General features: G+C 30.0%; 1 protein-coding gene across 1 annotated transcript in view; it reads left to right on the top strand.

Moving 5' to 3' along the window:
- LOC129964052 (uncharacterized) overlaps nt 1–27,406 on the top strand; it is a 118,114-nt gene that overhangs the window by 76,308 nt on the left and 14,400 nt on the right. The window lies entirely within an intron of this gene.

Below are 27,406 nucleotides of genomic sequence, written 5' to 3' on the forward strand. Positions count from 1 at the left end.
ATTAAAATGGAAAAAAAGATCAATATTAAGTGTTAATGCACATGTATAATTATAATCATCATAATAATTCATCATATTTTTATAATGTTTTAAAGATTTACTATCAATGAAAATTATCCAACTTTTAGATACTGTATTTTACACTAAAGAATTATGTAATAATATTAATTAATAAATTGGAGAACAATTATTAAAATTTTTATCGTATCTTTAAAATTGTAAAAATTGATTACATAAAAATTTAATTTGCTTTGTATCATTAATGCCTGAATCTTAGCTGACATTTCAACAGTTAAGCAACATTGTGGAAGCATAATGAAATTTTATTTCTATTATTCGTCTGTAAAAAGGTGCAGAAGGTTTTTTTTTTTTTCATTTTTGTTTTATCCCCAGAGGATTTGTATTTTGAAATATGAATTGCGTGATGCTTGAAATGCTGCTTTTTGTTGGAGGCTCGTCAAATTCCAGCAATCATTCTTCGAATCACTCGTGAAGTCAGTTCCTTTTTTAGAAGTGGTGCACTTTGAACTCGTCAATCGAGTTGTTGAAAGGAAGTTCAATGAGACATTCGAGGGCTTCAAGAACTGTTTGCTCAATAGAGAAAAATACTAGTTTAGTTTCAAGTTTGCAGGACAGATTGCTGGGTATGCAGTTTAATTTTCACTGTGCTAAAACTAAAGGGCATCGACATTTGAAAACGGAATAATTACTTTTGATCTTTAAGACGCTAGGTAAAAATAAAAATTAAACTTAATGAATTGATTTTTAGATCTGGTGACATGTAATGGTTATAGGAAATCATCTTTTTAATTCGTAAAATACAAATAATTCTTTTCTGCCTTTGAAGTTTGATCATTGTCAGTATTTTACATTTAGATTTTTGATAATGTAAACTTAAATTACTTAGTGAAAACAATAAAATATAATAAAATAAAAACTTGCAAGTAAAATAGAAATTTATTCTGAATTATGGCGAATATTTTAATGTTCTTGGCGAGATTTGAGAAATATCGGGAAATATGATTAATGTCAGTTTTTTTTTTGCGTGTTTTGTGTTATTAACTCTTCGGCTTTTAAATATTTCCATTTCCAATTTAAATATTTCCATCAAAATTTTAAATATTAGATATGGAGATAAAATATAGTTTTGTGTTTTTATTTCCTAATTTTTAATAAATTTGGATAAAAGAAATTTGCTAGCTCGTTGTTTATATTATTATGTATTCGGTCAATTTTTTTCAGTTAGTAATGCTTGTATTTAATATTTGTGTGATATTACTAATTTTACCTATATATAAATTTGCATATTCGCTACTGGGTGCCGTGGAGGTTTTGCATTTTTATTTCAATAACTTGCGTATTAAACCGATTTTAAAGGAATTGGAATGGTTTTTAGGCACGGGAAATCTTTCTTTCTTTTTGAGTTTCGGAACAGTTTTTGTCTGTGATAATATTTTATGTGCAAAATTTATTTCGCTCTTTCCATGTAATGCATTTTCTTAACCGCATTTAGATTTTAATTATAAAATATATTAATCGTCTTTGTTCCCTTTATATGGACAAAATTAAAACAATTAATTCTGATAAATCTAACATAGCCCATGCTTTTAATATCATCAATTGTTGACAAGCTCTCTTAATATAAAATCTTTAAAGTATCCGTATATTTAAAATTTTTAAATATTTCAACTACAGGCATTTTAAATTTGGTGTTTTCAAGATTTTTAACACTATATGATACAACAAACTGCACAAAAATTTTCCCGTTCACTATATATTTGTGGAATTGTAATGCTTCTCAAATGTCACTTTAGATACGTAAAAGATGCCTTTCAAAAGCGATTTTAGAAACGCATCTTGAAAAAGTCTTGTATATTTCGTGAGTCATGCATTGTTACAAATCGCTTCATTCTGATATAATACGATGACCTAAATTTTAAAAGAGAAACGCTTCTTTGCGAAAGAGGAACCCTGCGTGAGCCTCTGCGAATAAATAAACTTCCCTCGGATAACCTGGAAAAAATGCTGCTTGTTTGATTTTCGAAAAAGGAATGCATTTGATTTCTTTACTGAACGTGACCCAGTAATTTTTCACATTCATTCTACTTGAAATTTTTAGCGATAGTTCTTCGTTGCCGCGTTATTCTATAATGACTTGAAATTGAAGTAAATATTTAACATTTTCGCAATAACATGTTTCTATTTAAATAACATAGTGGCTTAGAAACTATACTCCTTTTTAAAATCTGGAGTGTTATTTTTATATATTTCCAAATAAAAAGCCAACTTCATATTTGGGTTTTATCGCTTATAAAAAATATTAATCTTTTTATCTGCTTTATCTACGTCTTGGGTTTTATCTGTATTAGTTATTTATAAAAATCCATTTTTTATTTTCAATTATATTGCGTTAATAGCTTTTAAATGCTAGAAAGAAATGTACATTAAAATTTAAAAATGGGGGGAAAAAAACTAGGTATGTAGTGTAGTAAGACTGAATATTTACGGAAGATAAATAGAGATGAAAGTTTCTCTAAGTAGTCATTTCATTTTAATAAGTCACTCAGAGATGAAAAAGTAAATAATCATTGTAAAGGCAATTTAAACAAATCATTAAAAATTAGTTTAGAAATACAGAAAAGATAAGTTTTTTTTTATTTCGATTATCCTATTATCAATCATAGAAATGTCATATTACACATCGTTTTATATGGAGTTTTTTTTTTCGGTAAAAAATGGTATTTGCATTACGATGTTAGTGTAAAGATTTAAATTTTGCCATATTGCAAAATTGATTTCGATGGTTATTATTAAACGAAATAATTGAAAAGATGATTAAGATTCTTTTAACCATATTCTAGCCTTCCATTGCTTTATAAATATATTCATTTTAATTTAACGAATATTCGTATTTTTAGATATTTATATTTTTGTTGGTGTTAACTTATTGAAGACTTTCGCCTCTCAGATACAGTTTTGAAGAAAAATCAAATTTAAATATCTTCAAACTATGAAACTGTCATTTATTTTATTTGAGGATGTTGGACTTTTGATTTATAAACAACGATTTTAATGAGCAATTTTAAATTACTTGTTTTGTTTCACTTGCGAATCTTTATTTCTGTCTAAAATGAATTTCAATTTCAGAATAAATACTATCTACGAAAGAAAGTCCGGATGCGATTACAAAATAAAAATTTTATTCGATAGCTTTTATACTTATGGATATTTAATGATAGAAACTTAAAAGGGAGGGGGACGGCACGCTCTTTTTCACAATGAAAGCGCGTTCAGTTTGCTTAATCCCTCTTCCCACAATGGGACAAGGTCGCTCGACGCTATATCCGTCTTCAAATTCGTCATCATTGAATAAACTCGTGCTTTTTAATACACCCTCCGAAGGTTGAGTCTTTTGTTGAATGAAATGGGGAACTGTGTTATTATGTTTCAATGTTAAAAGCTGTTTTTTCCGCCATCTATTCCCTCTTCTGCTAAAAGCTTTAAACGATCATGATCTATGATAAGCTATGGGATCAGTTTTACATACTACATGACCTTTGGGGTCGTGAAATCACCTAATCCATGACTTGAGCATGATTCAAGTGCATTTCACAGAGGATATCCAATACGTGTTTTTAAATTTTGTAGTTTAAACGTCTTTAAGATCTTAGACATGTTCCACCACTCATATGATATTTGGTTACATTGAATTGAAAGACAGACTTGTAAGAAGTGTATAAATTCGATTTTTTTTTCATTCTTTAGACATGGATTTATTCAACATGAAGAATAATATTTATTCAGATTATAATTTTCTAAATTATTTTTGACATTACATAATATGGTGGGTTTTAGGAACACTTTATCGGTATTTCTGTCCTTAGTAGGTTTCTAATGTAAACTGAAGTAATTAATTTGATTTTTGTTTTTAGATGTTTAACTAGTTTTACAAAAAAACTGGTGCTAAAAAAATCGGTATCAGTATTGATAAAATGCGCTTTTTCTCAGTGTTATGCAATCCAACCAAAAAACATTTCAGAATCAAGTAAGACATTTAAACTGTTTTTTGTTTTTTTAAGCAATCGAGGTTAAATTTTAAAAAATCACTGAATAAACAAACGCAATTTAAAGAAGTTAAATACAATTTGTAGTGCTCAGCTCATGCGAATCTACGACGAATTTCGTTGAAATTAAAATTTCAGTTTTGTGTCACGGATCATTATGACCCCCATACCAGAGTCAAATTTTGAAGGAATTTACTTTCTGTGATTTTTATTTCTTCATAAAAATTTATCTTTTTTTTTCTCATGATTGTAAAGTACTTGTCCTTGTAATTGATTGCCAGGAAGTATTGTTTGTTTTTTCAAATTTCGCTTGGTTGACTTCAACGCTTGATTGGTAGCTGAGCTTTGTTATTTTTGGTTTACGCAATACGTTTTCGACAGTATATCGATTTTTTCAGTTTTGTAAAAGCCTTCGAGCCATAGAATAAATACGAATTATGAAAACTAGCTATATTATTTTCTTTCATGCTTAGTTCTTAGGATTAACTCTGAGCAGTATAGCAGCAATTTCTTTTGGATTCATTGCTTTTTTCAGAGACACGTGCCTTCTGAGTTTCCGGAAAAGGCTTTAAGATTACGTGAATTGCTGCTTCATTCTGTAATGCATGATTTGTTAGAGATAGTATATTCGTCTTACCAATCAATTCGGATCAGTTTCAGATCATTGATTCATCAATTTTGTTTTTCGGTATCATAAAGCCTACAAATTATGTATGATGTTAGCTAATTTAAATTAAAGATGAAAGATAATGAGTAAAATTTATTATATTTAAGAACGTCGTGATTACCTGATTGTTCTAGGAAATGCTGAATGTCGTCATAAGCTCTAAAACATTCTTCGAATTCCAATATGAGGTATCTATGGTCAAATCTTAAACACGCAGTATTCAAATATGCAGTAATTACATACACAAATAGACTATACTGAAAAATGATTGACCTTTCAACCATATGAATAATTTTGCAACATTTTTTTTTTGTCCTACATTGCAGTCGTTAACAAACAAAAATTAGTCATCTTCTACATTTTAGAAGCTGGAATTTTCGAACCAAAGAATTCTTTAATTGAAATGTGATATGATTTAGGTATTCCATTGCAATACGTCATAGGTTGTAAATCTGAATATGAATGCTAGATCCTCAGTGATTCAATGATTGAAGAGAAGGAACTATGGGGAGGGGGGGGGAGTTAGAGTATATCACTTTTCTAATGCAAATTTTATGATGTGGGAAAGATATATTAAACCACCTATGATAACTGGTGAAAGAGGGGGAGGGGAGAGGTCAATAAAATAATACATACAAGGCCCTACTTGCCTTCATTTCCGCGGAACTTTTCATTTTCGCTATATGCTGGAATTCGTTTGTTAGCTATACCGAAGATTTCGATTACAATTATTATTATAAAACTTTATATAATAGTATCAGCTTTGTCATTAAATGCTTAAATATTTATTGCATTATCGATTTAATTTTTTATTCATATCAAAACAATTTTTTTAATTAATACTCACATGCTTCCAATATCTGAGCACTGAAATAGGTTTCTTTTCAGATAGTTATAAGCATGCAATTTAAAAATTCGACAAAAGTTGTTTATATCCTGAATTTAACTTCTCTACTTTAACTCAATTAATCTAGATGTTTATAACTGAGTAGTGATGATATTTTAACTGTCGTATTCCTCAAAGCAAATATCCGTTCGTTATGTTTGAATTTATACAGTTGTCATCTATGCGATGGAAACTCGCATGAAAACAAAAAAGCAATGATGCGACTGCCAACTGACCTGCTTCAGTAACAAAGGAAACGCAACTAGACAAACAAGAATCACTTATTATTTCCGACATCGCTCGTTTTATATTATAAAGTAATAATAATAAAATTCTTAAAAGAACCGCAGTAGGAACTCGTAATTACCTTTTCCTTTTTTAAAAAAAGATGATAATTACGATAACAAGATAATATAATATACTCGGCTAATAAAAGTGTTTTCTTTTCCCTTTCCTTTCAGAAAGAGACTTTTCGCAGAAAGTGAGATGAAAAACACTCCCATAAAAACTCTCATTTATAGCTGTCCATAATTCTCACTCGTCGTTAGCACCTACAAAGTGCCCTTGATATCAGTCATAGACACTCCAGCGAGTGGGGGTAGTACTGCAAAAAAAAAAAAAAAAAGTCTCATCCTGATTAATTGAAGAACCGCAGCAACTTAATAAAACCGCTCTTGGCCTATGTGGGCCTGTAGGCCAGGACCTTCCTACTCACGTCTCGAGAAGAACCTGATCCAACCGCGAGTGTGGGCATCGAAAAATGTCTCTTGTCAATGGACTGAAGTGATCCACCCAAGTCTTAATGGTTCCGTGTGCTGTAGAGAGAGACAGAGAAAGAAAGAGATGGCTATCTGGCCGTGGTGTCGATAACTGTCGAATTTATTGAAAGATTTGGAAATTCTGGTAATTATTGGAAGTGCTGGAGGGACATTGTGTAGAAGTTCATTGGATGTTGTGGAGGCAGGTGGAATTGCGTCAGTCCATCTAATTTCCAATTTTGATTAGCAGCCGTTGACTTTTAGGGTAGTACGAAATTAGTTTCTAGTTTTTCTGTTGGCTTAGTTAAGATACTTAGTGAATCATTGTGATCGGATGCTGATAGTAGCTGTCCTTGGTGTAGAATTATATATTTTTATTACATCTTCTCTTTAATGAGGATTTTTTTCATTTGAAAATTATTAGTACACCTTAGTTATCGTATCATTGAAATGGAGCCAAATTTGGTATTCATACTTAGAAATGCTATTTATCGAACTGTTTCCCTGAACTTAATCATAACTTCTGATCACGAACTCGTTTACCTGTGGTTTCCTTCAGATTAAAACTTCGCAATAATGGAAAAGAAATAATAATCTAAAGGAAAAGGAAATTCTTCATTTTTAGAGCACATGAGGTTCGTCATTTTTGGATAAATTTCAAGAATCCTTTATGGAAGGTTTCGGAAAATACGTCATAAGATCACATATTCAAAAGTATTATTACAAAAACTAAAACTTCCTTTTGTAGGGGAAGCAGTTCTGTGATTCATGTAATAAGTATTTAATATGTAATAATTAGTTAACTTTTAATTTTTTTTAAATATTTAAAAAAGAAAAGGATAGCATCTCTTTAGAATTTCGGTACTGTCATCAAATTGTCACCTGAAATTTTGCTAACACTTATACCATTACTAAATAAAGAGGACAAATTATTGAACACCGTATATGCAACAGCCAAAGTGAAACAAGATCAATAACTGAAAAAATATCAATAAATATTTTTAGAAATTATATTATCTGTTGTTTAGGATTGTTTCATTTCTATTGTCTGAAAATTTAATCTTTAAATTCAATTTAGGCTATTTAAATCATTGTCACATTTTATTTCATCATAATTTCAAATAATTCTGTGTAATTGTGCTTTTCACATAAATATAATTTTCGTTACATTTTATGCATGCGTATTGAATAAAAAACGACAATAACCAAATCTTCAATGTAATTCATTATCTGCACAATTATCTTAAACTTTTTCAACGTGCTCAAAACAAAAATTTTAAGAAGAAAAAAAATTTTTTTTAGTTGAAGTTTCTTTTTTAAAGATTTCGAGACAAAAATATGCCGTAATCTGCTTAAATTTTTATTATCTACCCATTTTTAAAACCTAATAATTTTTACTTTAACATTTACATGAATAAAAACGTTTTGGCAGGTACTTGCCTTTTTCCTTTACAGATAAAAAAAAATACAAAAAGTGAATGAATTCACGGATTTCATATGTAGGCCATTGAACTGTCTACCTTTAAGTCAGTCGAAAGGGCGTCGGGATCCAGAATTTCAGCTATGGCTATTGTCCACGAGGTTGGCCAATGTGCACACATTCAGTCTGGAAGGAATAAACAGCACCCGCCTTAGCATCTCTCTGTACCGGGTCCAAGGAAATGCGATTATCTTGATGAAATAACTTACCCCCACTCTCACCTCTTCCAGAGTGTGGGTGTTTTAATAGAAAGTTTTAAGTTCTGGATGACTACTTGATTTACTAAAAAATAACTGTTGACGGCGAAACTGAAATAAGTCAGTTTTTTAATGGAAGATAAAAAAAAATGTTCTTTATGATTTCATAGGAATTTTCATCAAATTAAGTTTTCCTCAATTATACAAGCTATTTCATATATGTTGCAGTAAAATATTGCGTTCATACATTCTGAAAGAATCTCATTCAAATCTGCTTCATACATTTCCATAAATCTCTAAAACTATCTTGTGTTAATAAATGCTAAGAAATTACACGCAGAACACTATAATACAACATTCTTTGAACTAGTCTCTCCCCATTAAAATAAATTTCGCACTCATTGTATACAAAAGCATGATAATTAGCTCCAACTGAGTCAATTTTAAAATAGGCATTTTTTTATTTAATTGTTTTTTAATAACTGTGTAACTGATATAATTGTATTTTCCCAATATCATTACAATATTATATCATTAAGTGAAATTAATTGAAATTTGTCCTGCGAATATACATACTTGGGCATAATTTGAACTAGTGAATCTGTAATATGTAAAAATGGTATTTGGTTCCTAATTTCTGTCTAAAATTAAGAAGCTATAATTACTTAACTCTATTTCTTTTAATGAGATTTTATATTTAAGGGTGGTAAAAATCAATCCAAAGGATTTTTGAATTTTTAAATGGTACTGAAGTACATTTCAGAAATTGAAACCTTTTTTCGTAGTTAAAAACTTTTAATTCTTTGTAGTTTATAGAATTAAAATATTTGTTGGTTTATATTAAATTTGAATATTGAAATTCTTTAATCGTCTATATTATTGGTACCGAACCAATTTACATTTCTTCTTGAAAGTTTTTCATTCTGTTGTCTTTATGCGCATGAAAGATATCTTGCCATTTATATTTTGTTGATTCCACAATTGGATTGTTTTTTCCTCATAGAAGTTCTTGATTATTTATTGAAATCTTAGTATATTTCGTGGCGAAATTTACAAACAAAAATTTTACTAACTTAAGAAAACTTCAATTGCAATATTTTAAGTTTCCAGATTCAGTAATTGCAATAAATGCTTCTAGTGACTAAATATATTCATGGACATTCCCAAGTTGATGACTGTCAAAACAATTTATACTATATTATATGAAAATTTTGGATCATTCGTTTATCTGACATTACATTACTTGGTAAACAATTTCAGTAACATTTGTTCAAACACGACAATAATAAAGGCACCCGGTATCAAAGTTTAGCGTAATTGGAGACATTATGAATTTACAAGGCAATATCGATTATCTTTGACCTTTATTCAATTATATTCAAAGTCTTTTTGTATGTAAGATAAAAGAAATTAATGTCTATATTGAATAAAATTATTCAAAAAAAAAAAAACATTTAGAGCCCCCGTTATTAGGAACATCCATCCACTACCTTAGACATAAGATAGGACAGGTATGCAAATTTCCATGCAAACAACAAATTTAGTCGAAATATTTAACTCCATTATATATGTGAATTAGGTAAGTAGTATGTTAATAGCTGTGTCACAGAGTAGATCTTGTTTTATACATGAAGTCATCTACATAATTTTACTTGTTATTTTTGTAAATGTTGTCCTTCAAGATAAGACTGAAATGAGTCTGACGTTCTGAGTTGTATTATGACAGTAATTTTTCTCAATAAGAAACTAAAAGGAATACATTGGTTGAAAAAAACATGAAAATAAGTTGAATAGACGGTCGGAGTAAAGCTTCATTTAATAAGTAAAGAAGTCTTTTCAATGAGCAGTTCAGAATTCTCTATTTTCATAGCTGTATACTGTTTTTCTAAATTCTATCGTTGCTAATGACTTGCTTGACCATTTGGAAAATTATTTTTCCTTGCCAGAATTCTTGATAGTTTTGAAGCTGGACTATTCAGTTAAATCTAGTAGAGTAAATTAACTGACATTCTTTAAAAGTCATTGCTATTTGCCCTATGTATTTCTTATGACCATGAATCATTGCCAGAGATTCTGATAAAAGGATGTTTTTTTGTTAGAAAAAGAAAAACAAAAATATAACTATTTTAATGTTTCAACAATCAAAATGACTGTCTCGGTATTTGCTAAGAATTCCTTTCACTCTTTTCTATTTAAACTTATTTATTTTTGGTAAAATTTTATGAAAAATTTGTTCAAAGACTTTTAATAAAAGTATTTAAAAAGAGTCTGCAGAGTATTTAAAGAATATTCTTGGTTGCAGGTTTTTTTTATGAAATAAATAGCCTATTTTAACTTTTAATGATTTAAATATCTTTCAGATATGGTTTGATTTGATTTCTATACAGCGCATAAGCCAAAATGTTGACTATGCTGTGCCAAACAGAGAGATAAAATCATAGCAATATGAGAGAATAAAAATTTTACTAAGAATGATTATAAACGAAATTTCTCAAAAAAATAAATAAACGCAATTTCAATGTGAGAATAAAATTTTACAGATTTTAAATTTTAAAAAGATTAACATGAGGGATTTTGCGCAGTAAAGGTGACAAAAAAATTGTAGGCATTTGTAAAAATCTTAAATAAGCATTTTAAAAGTGTGTAGTTTTCTAAAGGCACAATTTATTAAATGTTTATTTCAAAAAATGTAGTGGTTTATGAAGGGATATACGAAATTTTAATATATATATTTGTTATTAATTCGCAAAATTTCTGTGTTACTTTAATCTCTGTCCGTCGTTGTATGACCTTCCTTTTTCGTACACTGTGTACTTAATAAAATCTAACTCTCTGTATAAAAACTTATTCGTGTTTTAAAGACTGACTTTTCGATTGTTTTTTTTTCACTTTTACCTGGAAATATAAGTTTTTAATCGCAATCTGTATGAATCTTAATCCGTTCCCATTTCACAAACACTTAATGTCAAACCTCTCAAAAGGAGGAAGTCTGTTTTCTCTGATGTGAAGTTTCAAAAGCACCAATTCATGTGCCATGTCCATTCAAGCGCCAACTTTCTTCCATTTCCTCAGAAATAAAGACTTGGCACGAAATCGGAAGCATATAAATTTATTCGGACCGGCAGAAAAGAACCTCCACCAAATGCTTCAACTTCGGAAGGCGAAATTTATTTTATGGGAGGGAAAAGCGCACAACAAAAATGAGAAAACAGTCGCGCGCTCTGCTGAGATTTATGGATAAATGGTAAATATAAAAACACGACCTTTTGAGGCCGCATAATTTTCATACTCTGTCAAGCGACAGGTAGAAATCCCTAGGATGGTCGTAATGTTAGTGAATGTGATTGGAGTTAACGAACTGTGGCACCCTGTTATTGCTGCTTGGGAGAGTTTGGGCCGTCTGCGATAGTGCAGCTTCGGGAAAAACCTGCTTATTACAATTGGTTATTTTGTCCAGCGGAATGACTGGGGATTTTGAAAGGTTGATGGACCTCATATATGGAGAAATAATGTAGCTTGTAATGAAAGTGAAACCGAATTTTAAATCGATGATTTAAAGTGCTAGTACTTATTGATTTAAAGCAATACTTTGTAAATTTAATAGTCTTTTCATGAAATCTATATCATCAGTGTCACTTAAGGCTTTTGAAATCAGTGAGTACTACATTATAATGGTTCTAAATTTACATCAAAGTAAAAAAGTGTCTATTGTCAAACAAAATTTTGTTCAATTTAGTTTTGCATTTTTCTAGCTATGAATGAAGTTTCCCACATCTACGTTCATCTGTTAAAATTCATTCGCCAGTTTCCTTTTTCTTTAAACCACATTCTCCTTACTTTCTTTGTAAAATAAGAAACTTTTAACTAATATTTATTTTTTTAGTCAACTAAAACTGTTTTTTGATTATTTTTGAACTGAATTTTTTAATTAGCTGTTAGCTTTTTCAGTTATTGAAAATATTCAAACGTACGATTATATTAAATTTCATATACAGTCAAACCTGTCTTTGCATGGTAGATAAGAAATCGCACAAAAAATATTCCGAAATTTCATAAATAACTATAACAATTTTTTGATAACTTATCAAAGAAAACATTTTTTTTATGCCGTGAAGGGGAACCGCATAGAAAAAAGTCCAACTTAGGAAATCGGTCGAAGATTTACGAAATGATGAGAAAGTGCTGTCCAAATAAAATAGATAATTAAAGTACACATAGAAATATTTTTTTAAAAAAATTACTTTCTCATTTAAATTTTCAAAATGCGCATCATTAAATACTACTCGTCGTAATCCAAAACGCGTATCTTCATGTGATAAACTGCTTCATAATCACTTCCATCACTGAAAATATTAGTCGATTTATTTTTGGAATATATTATTTATTTTATTTTGGAACATTGGAATTAGTTGCCGTGATATATACATGCATTGCATTAATGTCCACTGATAGAAAACATTACAAACATGTTATAATGCTAACTCGGTTGGAATTCATATACCGCATAAAACTAAATCGAACAAAAATAAAATCACTTAAAAAAGGACCTTACAAAAACAGGTTTGACTATATAAAATTGCGAATTTTATAATGATTGAAATTCGATATGATAAAAATATTTTAACAAAAGCAATTGGGCTTTTAAATGCTGTAAATTCTAAATAATTAGCATTAATTTGTAAATTTCCTGAAATCTTAAAAATTGAGATTCAAATTAAAAGTGGCTAACGGATTTTAGATTTCAAGGAAAAGAAGAAAAATGATTTTTTTATTTATATAATCGAATTGAATTTCTTAAAATATTAAATGAATAAGCTGTTAAAAGAGCATAAAGTTTCGCACAATTTGATCTATATCTTCTAATATATTTAAATTTTTATTATTCTTAAGTTGCAATAATTTCTCACGTTATGGTTATTTATGTTAATCAGCATAATACAATTAAGTCAATTATGTAACAATTTAAATAATGCTTACGAATTCGATTATTTTATTCGAATTCTGTTTCTGATAAATTGCTGTAAGTTCCGTTAAGAGGGAACATTTATCAACTCAAAAATACCTATTATTATATTCCTATTAACAGCATAACAATTCAAATGATACTACTGTTTTCATCTAAAGATAAATATGGCGTTTGTTTTTCAATATACACAGTGTATTTTCTTTTTAATTTTCAATATTCAGTTTTCAGTATGCTCAATTTTCCTATTTGTGTCATTCCTCCCACTGAAGTTCAAAAAACAAGAGGCAATCTTTTCAATGATTGCCAGACATCAGTGCATCTCATTACCATATTGTCTACCATAAATATGACAAATTCTTCCCTTTTTTCGCATGAAATTTTAAGGTTGTTTGTATCACCCCCTCGCTATTCTAAGTTTCTTCATTCAAGGCTGTTTGCAGGAAGTCTTGCCACTGTGTCGAACATAAGGGAAAAAAAGTGAAGAAATGTTCGGATCTCACCGAAATTGACGATTTCCTCAAGGTGAAACGGTGTGATACTTTACCGATCGCTGGGTGGTCTAATTTATTTGTGTACTGAATCATGACATCGCTGAATACTTCCGGCAGGCGTTGCTCTTTTTCAAGTACAGAACACTGCTGGGCTGCACCTTTCTGGCACCGAGTGTAAATGACTCCAAACGCCCTTCAAAATAAAAAAAGTACAAAATAGAAACATATCTGGAACGATGGATCTTGTAATGGAGAAGAGGCTTATTGTTTGTATCTGTTCCGTGAAGTTTATTTTCACTTTTTTGTCTGAGATGTGTTTTCGGATATTTGTTTTAAAATGTTTCGATTTGGTCGATGAAATGCTGAAAGCATTTATTTGAATTGTTTGTTGGCATAAAGAAAAGATTATGCAGGAGCGGGATTTTATTTATTATTCAATAGTCTAAAAATAAATGGTATTATATTCGTTTTTATTTGTTATTTTGACGATTAGTTAGCAAAACCATATTATTCCCACATTATTTGATGCATTTACTTTCATAATCTATCATTACACAAAATACGAAATTGATTATTCACATTAATTTCATCTTCCCTCATATAAATAAATCCAAAATTTAATACAGGAAAATTAATTGAAGCATACAGTGGCTCCCAAAATTGAGTATACACTATACTCTTTCTTCTTTAATTTTATTCTTTTTGATCTTAACATTCCTATTTATGGCTAATATTTATAAGAACGACAAAATATACATTAACAAAAGTATTAGGCTAAAAAACAAAACGGAGGAATCAATAATATTTTTATTACAGTAATTTTTATGTCAAAGTTACAAATTCCAATGTCGCAAAATTGAGTATACATCTTATAAAATATGCGACTTGACTACCATCATTTATTTTCAAATGAATAAGTAAAATAGTTTTGTTATTTTAATTGGCAATCATTGATTTCCAAGCAAAAACAAACGTTTTGGTTATCATAATGAGATCCAAAAATGAAACAAATGTTGTAATTCGGAAACTTGTTATTCGATTGTCTGAAGATGGTAAATGTCTACGAAAAATTGCAAGGGAAATTAAAGGCAATCACGGATGCGTTCAAAAAATTATCCAGAAATATAAAATGTATAGACAAATTGCTAATAAACCTGGAAGAGAAAGAAAAGAAATCCTCAGTGCTACGACCTAGAGAAGAGTTATTGAAAAGGTAGCAAACAATCCTAAGGTGAGTGCTACAAAAATTGCTACTTCAAGAACAATTGGAAAGTGTGTTTCTGCAAAAACAATTCGAAGAGTAATCCGAAAAGCAAATTATAATGTTCGTGTAGCCAGAACAAACCCATTCATTTCCAAAGTAAATCGAGAGAAAAGAATTTCATTTGCTAAAAGTCAGATTTCAAAGCTTCCTGACTTCTGGAATCAAGTATATTCAATGACGAAAGTAAGTTTAATGTTTTTGGTAGTGATGGTCGATGTTATCAATTTTGCGACATTGGAATTTGTAGCTTTGACATAAAAATTACTGTAATAAAAATATTATTGATTCCTCCGTTTTGTTTTTTAGCCTAATACTTTTGTTAATGTATATTTTATCGTTCTTGTAAACATTAGCCATAAATAGGAATGTTAAGATCAAAAATAATAAAATTAAAGAAGAAAGAGTATAGTGTATACTCAATTTTGGGAGCCACTGTATATACCCCGTGAACTATTGTTATTAAAATCCACTTAGTTTTTCTCGGGTTTTTAATGGAAACTTCTCGATTAAAATTCAATCATGCTTCTATCATGTGGGAAACTTTTAAAAACCTTTTCTATTTCTTTTAATTCTATAATAGGGAAATGTAGTATTCATCAAATAAAATATTAATTTACTCTCTATCGATTTTATACCGATATATCACTGCAAAAAATATTCAGTTTAATCATTCAAATATTTAATCTTGTTATTTCATTCATGGTTTAATTCAATTAGATGATTTTAAAAATGAAAGTTTTGGAACGAACCATTCTAAATTGATGCATTTCCCCCCCCCCCCCTCTAAAACAAAAGATTATGATTTCTCTTCATGACCACTTGAGACTATTACAACTACTTGCCTTTGTGTAAAAGGAAGGATATAAAGGATGCGTTTGTTCTTTTCCGAACCATATAAAACTTTCATCCGTTTTAAATCCTGTCTCCTAACCTAATGAATCCCCCCCCAACCCCAAACACGCGACATCAATACCAAAGGGTTTAAGGTCAACGAATGCGGCAGCTGTGGGAAATTTCTCAGGCGACAGCTGCTTTTGTTTGGTTGTTTCTTGCCCCGAGCGCACTGGCTTGCAACTCGCCAAGGTGAAGGGATCCTTCGTTCACAAGTGGGCTGATAGCAAAAAAGAGAAAGGATTATAAGATGAAACGGAAAGTGAGATAACCCAAGAGGCGTTATACCAGAAACTACCCTCGGGGTATTATTTTCTATTGAACAAAATTATAAGTTATATGAAATCGGAAATTCGACTGAAGCATGTTAGTCAATGATTTTGCATTGGAAGTATAATTAGAGGAATATCCTTGTAGTTAGTTCTTTATTAGGATTTAAAACTTCCATGATATTCCCCCAAGTCTTTCATATTGCATTTAATTGAAGTTGTGATATAGAATCCAAGAGGCCTTTCAATCAGTTTTCGCCTTCTGAAGATTTTATGTAATGGATGATTTTGGTACTTTGCCAGTCCTAGGCAATAAACATAAAGCCTCGTGTGTGTGTGTGTGTGTGTGTGTGTGTGTGTGTGTGTGTGTGTGTGTGTGTGTGTGTGTGTGTGTGTGTGTGTGTGTGTGTGTGTTTTAAATGGTCAATTTAGATTCACATTTCAGAACATATTAGTGATTATTTTAAATTAATATTTTTATTTTATTAATTTTTTGTGAATATGTATCTATTTTTATATATCATGATACCAGATTACATGCCATCTACGTTTGTACGCAATATTATCGAAGAATATGTTTGGTTTTTCTAATAGCTAATTGAAAATAATAAAATATAGTAACATAACCAATTGTATGTGATAAAAGTGTTATTATTTTATAATTCAAAGAATTTGTATTCATTTGATAACCAGGAAAATTTTTAATCGGTCTGTGTGCGGCCCCCTTTCAGTCTAGAGACCCTAAGCAACTGCCTAGTTTATTTAGTTGGAAATTCGCCACAGACTTGACGCGAGGAACCTCCATTGATGCAGTGAGAAATTTGATTTAGAATGTCTCCTTTATCTTAATGTATAAAGAACTTGATTATTATTTGAAATGACTTCCTGAATACTTTAGTTTTCTTCTTCGTTGATAATTTTGATTTCTTTGTTATGGTTAGTCAATGATTATTGATTTCAGTATCAGCTCTCTTAATCAGTCTCCTTTGCTCGGCCATTATCTCGGCATGTTTGCGATCACCATAATTACCATTGCATTCTTAAATCCAACGTTTATATACCCTTTAGTTAAATCTTTAAGTTTCTTCCATTAAAAATTAAAAATTTTAAAAATGGAACTTGATGAACTATTTTATTTAAAGAGAAACATTTTCAATTTTAGGTCGACGAACATTTTAATTATCAGAAACGTGTATGATGAATGTTGATTCAAAAATTGTTAATTTAAAATGTTTCTAATCTAAAATTACGTTTGGAATTTTTGAAATCGAATACGTTTGGAATTTATGAATCCTTATTCGAAGAAAAGATTGCACTACTTAACTTGTTGGTCTACTGTTAAAATCTTATAATAGTTGCTGTAAATAAAAACTTCATATCAAAATTTGGTCACACATATATAATTTTTGTCATTATTGTGAAGCAAATGTATTGTATTAAATAATAATTCACAAGCGTTTTTTTTTTTTTGTTTTTTTTTTGTTTTCCTAACTTTAAAAATGCGACGCCGAAATGTTTTGTATTGCAATCAAGCATCTCATACATCTTATAATGGACGCATGTGAAACGGCATAAAAAGAAAAGTGTATCTCAATGTTCGCAGACGAAGCAATCCGTCAATGTAGTCTGTTAATTTTCGTGTTGAGACAAAGAGCGATTAAATCAATTATCCTGTCAAAAGACAACAGGAATTTTTTAAGAAAGTAAATTCGAAATGAATTTAAAAACGCTAGCTTATTATTTAACCAAATGTTGTTTTTTTTTCCTTTGAATCGTTTTATAATCTACACAGGATTTTAGAAGCTTCTTAGAAATTAATAAAACGTTTTTTTTAAATATAATCTCTAAATCTGAAAACAAAACGAAAAAAAATCAAGACAAGCTATCTTTTTATATTGCTCTTAGCGTAAACATTGTAGATATATAAATGTCTGTGTTTGTGTTCTAACACTCCGTGGGAAAAGAGATGACATAAAGTGATGAAGTGCACACGTCTGATGTGTCACAAGATAAAATTCGTTACTAATGAATGCAGGTATGATCAAGATATTTTCTCATGGAAAACCACCACCCTATCGCATGGTTTAAAATGTTGATCACGATTTTTCCTAGGGTTACTGGTGAGAATTTTATCTTCTTTATACAAGTTAAATTTTTATAAAAACTGGGAAATTGATATATAATATTACATTTGAACCTCCGTTTGTAACTCAGAACAATAAGGTGACAAAATTAAATTAACCATTAATAAAAAATGAATAGAAATTCTGATTTTACTTTTACTTTCTCGTATACGTAGTATAGAGAAAGTATAGTAATCGTAAAAAATTAGAACTCGTGATTTTGACGAATCTCCACTTTTAAGGCCTCCCCGAATTCGAAAAACACATTTTGGAAACGATTTGAGCTAGATGGCTGAAATTTGGTGTACGGTCTTTACACCAAATTTGCAGATTTCTGCCAAATTTTGAGTGAAATAGAGGAAGTCCGTCTGTTTGGCTGTTTTCATATAAACACGATAATTATAAAATAAAGACAGATAAATAGATAAAATTCGGTACACAGATTCAACATTTTTATTGTAGGCATCCATCAAATTTTGAGCCAAATCCAACTGTGGCTTGACTGTCTGTTGGTCTGTACTTTCAGAAACAGGAAAACGCATTAATTCTACAACCCACTGACTTAAATACATCAAATTTGGTATGGGAATTTGTGCAAAACTTTTATTTTAATCGGTTGAAAAAAAAGCATTTATTATACAAATTCGATTGTAGGATATTATTAATTCATTATACAGAGATTTATCGCCAAAGAACTCGCCAAGGATGAAACGATAGATTCAGCAAAAATGCAGAATTCGCATCAAAAGTTAATATTTCTTAACTATTGTCGTCAAAGCCATGCTAAAGTGTTCTCTACAAGACATGTTTATTGACAAGTTTATTGGAGAGTGTACGCGAAAGTTTTGGGGAAACCATTTCAGCTGGTTTGATACAAAATCATATGCATTATATTTTCTGAAATCTACTAGCATCCTAAAGCTAATTTTTCAAAGGTTGAATTTTTCATACATTTAGACCTCTACTTTGAAATTTCGTCTGATAACACAATAGAAACTTCAGAATATTTGAAATTTTACATTAATGCGCTCCAATGACTCACGTTTTATCGTTTGAAATAAAATTTAGAAGTTTGCAATATCATTTCAAATACCTTACAATTACATTTCGTTAATTTTGCATTTATTTCCAATATATAATCATTTGGAACAAATGATTATCGATTCAACTCATCAAAATCTCTAAATCAGTCAACTGACGAAATAAGTCAATAACTTTCTACCCCCCCCCCTCCATCCCTCCCATTCATTTACTTTCATAACAGAAACTGAATTGTCATGATACGTTCATAGAACTCGTTCCACCAAAACTAAAAAATCTTCGAACCCGATATTCCTCTTCATAAACGGAGTGAGAGAACTTTGACTGGGGGTAATTGATCGAATCCTCCTCGTTAATCACAACCATACCCTTTCTTTCCAAGCTACTGTAATCACCCCTCCCCCTAGGCTAGCATTATCGGAAGGTTAATCACTGAAATAGACCAGGCAGCACGTAATTGGCCTAATGAACAATCTTCCAGTACATTTCTCCTCAGACATACGATTTACGAGATGCGTCTTATCGCTCAAACCTTTCTTTTCTTTACTGGGAAACCCACCAGGCTTTGCTTGACTCTGGTGGAAGGCCGTTGACTTAATGTGGGTTTCGTGTTTGCTTGATTTCCACGCTCTATCGGCCTAGTTCTATTTATGACCATCATTTCTCGCAGAGAAATTTACAGCTGATTAATACCTCTCTGATTATGTACTTGTCTTCTCTGAATGCGAAGTGTTTAATTGAAAAACAATTGCGGTGTAAAAGATGTACGTTTAGTGGAATGCTTTTTTTTCCGGAGGCACTGGTAATTTTTGATATCCGTGTTGCTCTTCGTGAATTTTTTTTCTCCGATTTTTTTTACCTCAGTTTTGAGCTAAACATGAAAGTGTTGGATTGTTGAATTGAGTCACGAATAATGAGTAATTCGGCTCTTTTAAGGGCATAAATAATCACAGCTGTTTTCGAAAATTGGTAATAGAAAATGACTAAATGCTTCGAATATAGTTTTAACTGTGTGGATATAAAACCTATTTCGTGTGTAAGAGGCAGAAAATTGACTGACTTAATGCTTTAAGTTAACAAATATCTGGTATTCTACAGATATTGTATCCATTTACCTATTGAGACCATCAAGTCAATGTCTCCTTTCTTACGATAAATCAAATTCATTGACAAAATAGAAATTAATATACTCTAAATCACACTTTAAAGCAAACCTAATGATTTTATTTTCTCATAAACGAAAAGAAAGTAACGTAATCGTCAAAGATTTCAAGCGCGAGATTTTGATGAATCTTCTCGTTTCGGATCTGCCTGTATCCAAAAAACGCATTTTTGGAATTATATCTGTGTGTTTGTGGACAAGTGAAACCGAAAAGATTTTGAGCTAGAAGGGATAAAAGTTGTTACGGGGCCTTTACACCAAATTTGTAGATTTCTATCAAATTTGAATGAACTTTGACCGCTCGAATACAACTAAATACAATAAATACAAAATGCAAATAGCTAGATATGGATATATAAAATGTGGTACTCAGATTTAGCATTTAAAGCATATAATCGTATCAAATTTTTGAATAAAATCCTTCAAAGAGAAAGCAGTTTGTCAGTTTGAACTTTCGGATATATGCAAAATTCAATATTTGAACGATTTGAATGAAATTTGGTATATGATCTAATTAAAATTATAGTTCTGTGACAAATTTCGTTATTACTTGGTTAAAAAAACACGTCAAAAATGTATTGCTCATTTTTCTTCACTATTCTACGAAGCACAAAATTGTATTGAGGGGAATGTATTGAGGGAAAAAATGTATTGAGGGGGAAAAAAAATGAGCACTTGTCAAAGGCAGGACTGCTGTTTACAGTCCTGCCCATGATCCACAATTTCGTGCAAGGAAAGGACAGATAGCACCTTTATTATAGAATATGTGAGAAAATTTTAGGATGATCATTTCTACTGATTTTTGAATAAAGTTATTTAGTTGCACATTGTTCATTTAGTTTGTATTTAGTTAGCACATATTTCATATGTATTGATATTTTCATTTTAGACTGTGTTACGTGGCACAACGGATAAAGCCTATTTACAAATATCTTGAATACTAATGAGTAATATAAGCTTGCACCACATAGTTCATATCTCATAAATATAATAAGAGAAACAGCAAAACCATATGAATATTTGAGGAGTTTTTGAAGATTATTTTCTAGATCATTCTGCTTTACTCATGTACATAGAAAAAAAAGTCGACAATTTAGATCCAATTTTTTTTTTAAAAAAATTGCTTGATTGATTAAGAATAAATATAGTGATTTTGAGAAACCAGATTTCTTACATTTTTAAAGATTTCAACTTTAGATCTATTACCAGGAATTGTGTTAAGATTTGTTTATTATAAATAATTAGTATTTTTTTTCATCCAAATAATATATTGAATTTAGTGTTCAACGAGATTTAATTTTAAAACTAATGATTTATAACTTTTTATTAATTCGTTAGTCTTGTAACAGAAGTAATCAATTAGGCTTTTACCTGGTTAATTATACATAGCCTTTATTGATAATGTATTACTCTGTAGAAAGAGAATGTTTTCTATTTCGTCCATTTTCTGCTATAACCTTTATTCATTTAAGCAATTTAGTCATGATCTTCTTATTTAAAACTTTTGATAAATGCATAAATTTGTTATAACTTACTAGATCAAAACAACTATTTTCTTCTGTTTAATTCTAAACAAATTTGACCGATTTAACAAGAGTTTTTTTTTCAGGCAAATTCTTTTGATAGTTTGAAATTTTATAAATAAGGGATTATTAACCCTGCTTCATGTAATTTCGAATACATGAATACATTATTCTATATTTTAAATTTCAATCATTTTGGTCCGTTCAAATGCAATAAGGCGTGGTTTGCAGCTTTTTGAACAAAGAAACTTGTATACAAAAAAACAAAACATTATGACTTTACTTTGATTTATCCGGAAATTCTTTGAAGGTTGATTTTGGGGGTGGGCCTGCAAGACACCGACATCTATCTTCTTTACAACTTTCTTGAAGACCATAGTTTTGTTTCGCCGCCCACTGTACCACCTGCGGTCGTTTTTGTCAGGGTTAATTGAAAGCATCCATCATAACTAAACCATAGGAGCACCTTTCTAATGTGTCTTTGTGTTCCACTTGATATATGTTAAGTGCACGTGGACTTTATTTGATACTTCTTTAAGAAGCCGAAGTGTTTTTTAAAAATAAAGATAAAAACCTCGGTGAAATTTCTCTTATTAGGGATTTTTGAGAAATAAAAACAGTGGTAAAATTTATTTTTATTACTTAAGCTTTTCTTTTAAATATGATGTTTCACAATTCGTGGGGCAAAGTTGAAGGACTGGTTAGTCTTCTACAACAAAATATTTTTTGCATAGGAAAATATGGATGCAAAAATGTATTGAAGTACAAACAAAAATGGGAATAGATATGTTCTAGCGAGTTGGAAGATGATTTTTGACAGACAAATACATCAGCTCGGAAGAAGAAAAGTTTGAGACTCGCAGCGAGTTGTGGATAAATAATAGAATTATAATAAATACGATTGTGTTGAATTATCGCATCTTTTCATACTTTTAATTATCGATATTGCTTCAATCGGGTGTTTTTAAAGAAAGTCACAATCGATCATAGTCAATCCTGATTATATATATATAATCTCATTCCCTATCGTTTCCTAATTTATCAAAATAGACTCGTTTGATATCATATAATTGTGAAGTCACTCCATCAACTCCTGAGAGGGAAGTTATATGAAAGCGAATCTAAATTGCTTACTTACAGCATCGTTTATGAATTCTTTACAACAACGTTTACAATAATTGTCCAAACTTTCATCTTTTATTTACTTCAATTATATTCGTAAGCACCGATAGAAATGACGAACATGTATTTTTTGGTGTGATTCCCTTGAATATTTGTTTCATGTTTAGGTTTAGAAATAATGACTAGCATCCATGAAAGTGCTTGATTCGACGTTGCCAAACATCTGCTATTGCTTGTGAATACAATTTCGAGTTATTATTGTAAACTATTCTATGAAAAAACTCTTCTGAATAATGCTGTAATCAATTTTTTATATTGATAGCAGCAGATATATTTGTATATAAATATGATCTAAATATGATTCATCTTTTGAAGTCCCCCCCCTTCCCTGTATTCTGAAATACATTGTTGGCTGACAATATAATTCTCTTAAATTTATTCGTATTAAGTATATCTTTCCCCTATTTCTGTTGGGCAGGAGATTTCTTTATTTTAAGATTAATTCACTGAATTGTCTGTTTATTCATTTCATTGTTTGTTCTTTCATTATTATAACAATTTGAATGTAGGGTTTATTTTGGCAATATGATTGTGAATGTTTAGTGTATTTTTTATTATATTTACAAATATCTGTTATCGCTATCGAATTTTGTCATCTTTAAGTAATCGTCTATCATTTTTAAGTTTTTGAAATAAAGCTGTTTTTGTCGTCGTTCGAAATCGTTTTCTTTAGTGTTTTCATAGACCATCGTGTTGCATCGAAAAGGGTCCAATGCCTGCATGGTTTTACGTTCTCTTCTGAATTTGTATCTTTCTCGAGGATAGAAAATAATTGTACCTTTATGTCCGATATTGTTTGTTCCTTTATATACAATGAAAGAACTCTCTCTTTATTGAAAATTCTTGCATTAAAATATCTTAGATAAATATCTGTGACAATAAATTGACTCATTGGGGTATGGAAGAGAATGAAACCAAACTACTACTAAAATAAATTTTTTGAAACAGGTGGTGAAGCAATCACTAAAATGAAAATACTTCTTAATACATTGTATTGAATCAGATATATTTTAAAATTTATTGCATTTTTAAATATATTTAATAAGTTAATATTTAGCAACGGCAAATTTAGTAATTTGAACTATTTAAAGATTTTCAAAATACGCCTTGTAAGGTTTCTGATTTTTAAGAACTTGATTCATAGACGGTAAAAGTTCTCAAAGAAAGGGACCACTGGAATTGAAATTGCATTACACAAATACGCACGAAAAAACTTGTTTCGTGCGTATTTGTCCCCAGCTCTCGGATATCGTTATAAATAAATTAGAATTGCAAAGTTTATAAACCTTGAAGTTCACCACAATTTGAATTAGAGGTCATTCTTATACGACTGAAAAAACATTAGTGTCACAGCATACCGAGGCTCGCATTTGGAAGAAACATATATATACATTCGTTTTGCAATACTTAGTATTTGTCCATGTTTTAAATATAATAAATTGCTCATCACTTTGTTGCCTTTCAAGGTCATGTTGCGTGTGCCTTATAAACTTCGTGAATGAAACGAAACCATTTTAATGTGAAGAAATCCCACGCAAACAACTGTTTTATGTCGTTTTATTTCGCGCTGTTTATTTGATATGTCAGCCCTTTGTAAACTGGTGGAAGGTTTCAAATATAAGAAAATAAAAAATTGAAATATGAAACCTTGAAATTTTAACGGTACAGATAATTAATAGTTTTTATAGATTCGTGGGCTGTTATGGAAAGTTAACAAAAGGAGTGTTTTTTTTATTTCAATTTAACCTATCAAATTATATTATAATCTTACTACCCACATTATTTATTACTTTATAATATTTTTTCTTTGCTGTGAAAATTGCTAATATTCAGATACTAAACATAATTCAACGCATTACAACTTAAGAAACTCGCATTCATTCTCATGTCATCTCTAATGATCTTTTGACGGCATATTCTAAAACCTCACTGTCATATGGGTTTTGGGTTATCATGTTTTTAAATTTATTAAAATTGTTTCAGATTCCGCGTTATAATTTCAGTAAAAATGATATGGAATCCATGCAAATTTCCAGTGTAACTTAACTGAATTAACGCCCTGCCATCGTTCGAAAACAGAAAATGTTATCTAACTTGTATAATTGAGAAAAAAGAAAAGTAAACTGAATTAAAAGAACACTAAGAAGAATTGAAAGACATGTTTCTCCATTTTAAAAAAACGATTTTCATTTATATTTCTGAAAAAGCTTAATACTTCAAAATTTCATGTCTTGCAATAATATTTTTAAATGATATAACACCAGCTTAAGCTAAAGTTTGTCTTTAAAAAAGTTTGTATAAAAAAAGTACAAAAAATGTTTTTGTTCTGTCTCTTCTTTCTTCATATCTCTACGAATCTTACTTGGATAAAAATAAAATCTATTTTTAAATGCATTACTTAGCATTAAAAATAAGGAAACTTTTTTTAAATATATTTTTTGCCAGGGTAGAAATTATTTTCTAAGAAAGCACGAATTTATTGAAGATTCTTTTTTAAATGTGGATATGTTGCACATTAGTAAAAATTCTGATTGCTTAGTTTCATATCTTTGTATTTTTACATTTTTATTGTATTTTGAAAACTTTCGTTTTGTTACGTTTTCATATTGTAACTATATTATAAACTGGAATACTATAAAATAATCTGGAAATAAATTCTTTCAATTTCAGATATTTTTCCTCAAAAAGAATTCGTATCGCTGTTTTCTGAACAATGGAAGCGCTAATATTTTAAAGAAGAAAGAAAGCGCAAAAAGCTTGCGAAATTATTTTTCCATTAATTTTTGAGCATTGAATCACATAATTTAAGAATACTGGCACGTAGTTTAAATTTCAAATATAAATTATATACGATGAATCTTTTGGACAGTATAAAATAATCCTCGCCGAAACATGATATATTTTTTATAAATAATTTGAGTGAATTTTTATAATAAATTGGTTGTAATTAATCTGCTTGTGGTCCATTCTTAGCTTAGTGGCTCAAAACAGCTGTCTAATCTGTCTTGTCCGCTACTGTATATATAGTTCATATAAGTTTTATTTACATAGAGATTTGATAGACTCAGTAACTCTTTCTTAGTATAATTGTGATATTGGAAAAATATTTTAAGTTAAAGCTAGAACAATTATTGTGTATTTTTTTGTAATTTTTTTTACATAATGATATTGATTAATGTATAAGAAAACTCGCTTTTATAAACATTTTAATGCAGCTAGCTTTACTTGTTGTAGGACATAATTTTTTTTTGTCGTACTTGGCTGATGATGGAGATATATGACGCTGTATCAAGTTCAAATATTTTCAAATGAGCTGAATATTGCAGCGATTCCGTGAATAAATACCCCGCCTGTTTTAAAAATACTGCAGACTTTTAACTATTAAAGAGGCGTTAAGAAAAATTTTCTAGCAAGAATAAACAGAAGTGCTGTTTGAAAACTACTTCTTTGAATTTCTATGAATTTTCTACAGTCGAACGCGATTGCAAGATAAATGTTTATGCACCACTTCGAAGCAATTGTCTTTTAAAGATCCTTGTTTAGGCTAAACAAATTCCTGGTCCACTAGCCACCGCACTATTTATAGAAACAGATTCCGTAATATTGATCATTTATGCTTTATTTAAACAGAACTTCAAGTTGACCTGCCATTGTTCCAGAAGGTCCCCTTCTTTTTTTCTCTGTCCTGTTGTTTTTTTGTGTTTTAGTTCAACAGTGAACGAAATGACGTAACTAACTGGACCATATGTTTATCCATTGGGTCGCATACCTGTTGGGAGCGATAAAGTTCGTCCACCCCCAAGGAAGTTCAGGTCAATTTTTTTTATTGTGAGCTTTTATGTCTTTTTCTGCTCTTCCCTTGGACTTCATCCATCATTGGCTGTTCTGTTTATTTCGGCTCAAGACCGGTATTATTAGCCAGAAGACCGTCGAATCACTTTCTACCACATTTTCTAGAGAAATGAACCAAGTAAAAGGCAATTGTTGCCTAGAAGGTCAAAAGTGACTCAGTTCCGCGGTTTTGCTGTAATTACAAAAATCAAAATAAGTGTTTTGTACGGAGTGGATGTTTTCAAACATTTTTTTTTCTTTACTAAGCGATATAGCTTCTGATGAAATACAACATCAAAACCAACTTTTAATTCGATTTCATATTGTAAAAATAATATTTGGTTATATAACATTTCCTCTCTTTTTAAATTAACTAATACAGGTTTTGAAAAAGAGATGGCTATTGCGATATCGAATGAACTGTAGAAATTTTTCTTATGTAAGATGATAAAAATTCATAAATTAATTTGTTATTTAGTGCCACAAATGAAAGAGAATAAGTTTAATATAATACCAGTAAATCGTGAGAAAAATAGCTTGATTGTAATTAACACAATTGCAAAATTCGTGACTTTCTGGCCAAAGAAGAATCTGAAAAATTTATTTTCAAA

This window comes from Argiope bruennichi, chromosome 3, assembly GCF_947563725.1.
Source record: "Argiope bruennichi chromosome 3, qqArgBrue1.1, whole genome shotgun sequence".
NCBI classification, from domain to species: domain Eukaryota; kingdom Metazoa; phylum Arthropoda; class Arachnida; order Araneae; family Araneidae; genus Argiope; species Argiope bruennichi.